A 4,124-nucleotide genomic window follows, 5' to 3' on the forward strand; every position below is an offset into this window, starting at 1 on the left:
TGAATTTGCCTGTTGCAATGGAACCAATAGCCTGCTCTACTGTGTATGCTAGCGGAGATCTCTCCTGACATACTGGTACAAGGGATATTAATAAGAGGGCTGGGTTGGGTGCTGCAGTGCACAAGGCCACACCTGGGTTCAAATACTATTCGAAGTCATTTAAAAATACTTTAGCTGGGGTTGATTGAGCTTGTCTGTTGCAATGGAACCAATGATGTAGGCGTACTACTGCCACCAACCTCGTCCACCTGACTCTCCAGGCAGGCCAAAGCAAAAGCTCGAAGTATTTGAACGATTGAATAGTGTTTGAACCCGGGTCTTGGACAGGCACTGGGTAGAGGGTATAAATAAATAAGTACATCACTGGGGCAAAGCTCCCTGCCATCCAGGACCTCTATACCAGGCGGTGTCAGAGGAAGGCCCTCAAAATTGTCAAAGACTCCAGCCACCCTAGTCATAGACTGTTCTCTCTGCTACCGCACGGCAAGCGGTACCGGAGTGCCAAGTCTAGGTCCAAAAGACTTCTCAACAGCTTCTACCCCCAAGCCATAAGACTCCTGAACAGCTAATCATGGCTACCCGGACTATTTGCACTGCCCCCCCACCCCATCCTTTTTACGCTGCTGCTACTCTGTTAAGTATTTATGCATAGTCGCTTTAACTCTACCCACATGTACATATTACCTCAGCTACCTCAACTGGCCGGTGCCCCCGCACATTGACTCTGCAACGGTACCCCCCTGTATATATAGCCTCCCTACTGTCACTTTATTTTACTTCTGCTCTTTTTTTCTCAACACTTTTTTTGTTGTTGTTTTATTCTTACTTTTTATGTTTAAAATAAATGCACTGTTGGTTAAGGGCTGTAAGTAAGCATTTCACTGTAATGTCTGCACCTGTTGTATTCGGCGCATGTGACCAATAAAATTTGATTTGATTTGATTCGATTTGATTTTAAATAGAAGCGAGCTACGCTAACAACAGAGCGGAACACTGACACAAAACCTGTAGCATAGCAACCATCTATTCTATTCTGGCTTGTCTTTGTTGATTGTTTGCTGTTTTACTCGTTTTCTGTGTTTGTGTATTCTGACTGTTTTTCTACCAATGAACCTCCGGTCCTGTGATCTTGTCTGTAAGCTTTCTGGGGTGGATCTTGTCATCGACTACTCTGGCCTTTCACACCAGTAGTGAGTCAAAAGAGGTTTCAGAAATGTTTCCTACTTGAATGAGTCATAGAACACTGCTCAGAGCTCTGATAATAGTTCCAGTTGAACGCATGCCTGAACACCGACTCTCCATTCATTGTTGTGTAATAATTCAGCTATTAGACTATTAGTTCATACATTAAGTCTCTCTACTGTATTTGTTCTTAGAGTCTTTTCCCAAGTTATTATAGTATTATAAATTAGTATAATTTCGTATATTGAGTTTCTAATGAATACATGTAATAGTGATAGAGAATAAAATATATGATGGTATAATTAGGATTACAGAAAATGATTATGGTAGAATTAGGATTACAGAAAATGATTATGGTAGAATTAGGATTACAGAAAATGATTATGGTAGAATTAGGATTACAGAAAATGATTATGGTATAATTAGGATTACAGAAAATGATTATGGTAGAATTAGGATTACAGAAAATGATTATGAAAAAGAAGCAAGAAAAAATGAAACAAGCATAGTGGAAGTACTGACTGATCAGAGAAGCATACAAGGCCAAAAGCTGAGGTATGGAAGAGAGGTTAGGGTGAAACAGGGAGACAGAGACAGCAGTACAGTACATCTAACAAGCCCCCACACAGACACACAGAGAGATTAAAACCTGATACCTTGAGTCTCTGAGCAGGCTGCAAAGAAATAATTGAAGAGAGGAATGTACCGTATGTAACCAATAACCCAAAGTCACACAGTATGCACTTTATAAACACTGGTAAGGCTATTGCATTCAGAACCTTTAGGGCAACACCTTGAAAAAGAACACATTAGACCAACAAAAAAACGTCACTCCACGCTGACAATCGAAGGTAAATAGGCAGAGTGATTGTTGGTAGTGTGGATAAATGATTGGCACTCTTCTCTCTCCCCTTAGAATAGGCTTCTCTCTCTTTCTCTCTCTCTTTCTCTCTCTCCCCTCCCCTCCCCTCTCTCTCTCTCTCCCTCCCCCCCTCTCTCTCTCTCTCTCTCTCTCCCTCCCCCCTCTCTCTCTCAATGTCTCTCTGCTCTCTCTCTCTCTCTCTCTCTCTCTCTCTCTGTCTCTCTCTCTCTCTCTCTCTGTCTCTCTCTCAATTCAATTCAATTTCAATTTAAGGGCTTTATTGGCATGGAAAACGTGTGTTAACATTGCCAAAGCAAGTGAAGTAGATAGTAAACAAAAATGAAATAAACAATAAATATTAACAGTAAACATTACACTCAGAAGTTACAAAAGAATAAAGACATTTCAAATGTCATATTATGTATATATACAGTGTTGTAACAATGTGCAAATAGTTAAAGTACAAATGGGAAAATAAATAAACATAAATATGGGTTATATTTACAATGGTGTTTGTTCTTCACTGGTTGCCCTTTTCTTGTGGCAACAGGTCACAAATATTGCAGCTGTGATGGCACACTGTGGTTTTTCACCCAGTAGATAAGGGAGTTTATCAAAATTGGGTTTGTTTTCGAATTCTTTGTGGATCGCTGTAATCTGAGGGAAATATGCGTCTCTAATATGGTCATACGTTTGGCAGGAGGTTAGGAAGTGCAGCTCAGTTTCCACCTCATTTTGTGGGCAGTGTGCACATAGCCTGTCTTCTCTTGAGAGCCAGGTCTGCCTACGGCGGCCTTTCTCAATAGCAAGGCTATGGTCACTGAGTCTGTACATAGTCAAAGCTTTCCTTAAGTTTGGGTCAGTCACAGTGGTCAGGTATTCTGCCACTGTGTACTCTCTGTTTAGGGCCAAATAGCATTCTAGTTTGCTCTGTTCTTTTGTTTTGTTCTTTCCAATATGTCAAGTAATTCTCTTTTTGTTTTATCATGATTTGGTTGGGTCTAATTGTGTTGTTGTTGTTGTTGTCCTGGGGCTGTGTGGGGTCTGTTTGTGTTTGTGAACAGAGGCCCAGGACAAGCTTACTTAGGGGACTCTTCTCCAAGTTCATCTCTCTGTAGGTGATGGCTTTGTTATGGAAGGTTTGGGAATCGCTTCCTTTTAAGTGGTTATAGAATTTAACGGCTCTTTTCTGGATTTTGATAATTAGCGGGTATTGGCCTAATTCTGCTCTGCATGCATTATTTGGTGTTTTACGTTGTACACGGAGGATGTTTTTGCAGAATTCTGCATGCAGAGTCTCAATTTGGTGTTTGTCCCATTTTGTGAATTCTTGGTTGGTGAGCGGACCCCAGACCTCAGAACCATAAAGGGCAATGGGTTCTATAACTGATTCAAGTATTTTAGCCAGATCCTAATTGGTATGTCAAATTTTATGTTCCTTTTGATGGCATAGAAGGCCCTTCTTGCCTTGTCTCTCAGATCGTTCACAGCTTTGTGGAAGTTACCTGTGGCGCTGATGTTTAGGCCGAGGTATGTATAGTTTTTTGTGTGCTCTAGGGTGCCCCTCTCTCTCGCTGTCTCTCTGCTCTCTCTCTCTCTCCCCTCCCCCTCTCTCTCTCTCTCCCTCCCCCCTCTCTCTCTCTCGCTGTCTCTCTGCTCTCTCTCCCCTCCCCCCTCTCTCTCTGCTCTCTCTCTCCCTCCCCCTCTCTCTCTCTCTCTCCCTCCCCCTCTCTCTCTCTCTCTCGCTGTCTCTCTGCTCTCTCTTTCTCTCTCTCCCTCCCCCCTCTCTCTCTCTCTCCATCCCCTCTCTCTCTCTCTCTCTCTCTCTCTCCCTCCCCCCCCTCTCTCTCTCTCTCTCTCTCTCGCTGTCTCTCTGCTCTCTCTCTCTCTCTCTCCCCTCCCCCCTCTCTCGCTGTCTCTCTGCTCTCTCTCTCTCCCCTCCCCCCTCTCTCTCTGCTCTCTCCCTCCCCCCTCTCTCTCTCCTCTCTCTTCTCTCTCTCCTCTCCTCTCCCCCTCTCTCTCTCTCTCTCTCCCTCCCCCTCTCTCTCTCTCGCTGTCTCTCTGCTCTCTCTCCCCCCCC

This window comes from Coregonus lavaretus (assembly GCF_964263955.1).
Source record: "Coregonus lavaretus genome assembly, chromosome: 25".
NCBI classification, from domain to species: domain Eukaryota; kingdom Metazoa; phylum Chordata; class Actinopteri; order Salmoniformes; family Salmonidae; genus Coregonus; species Coregonus lavaretus.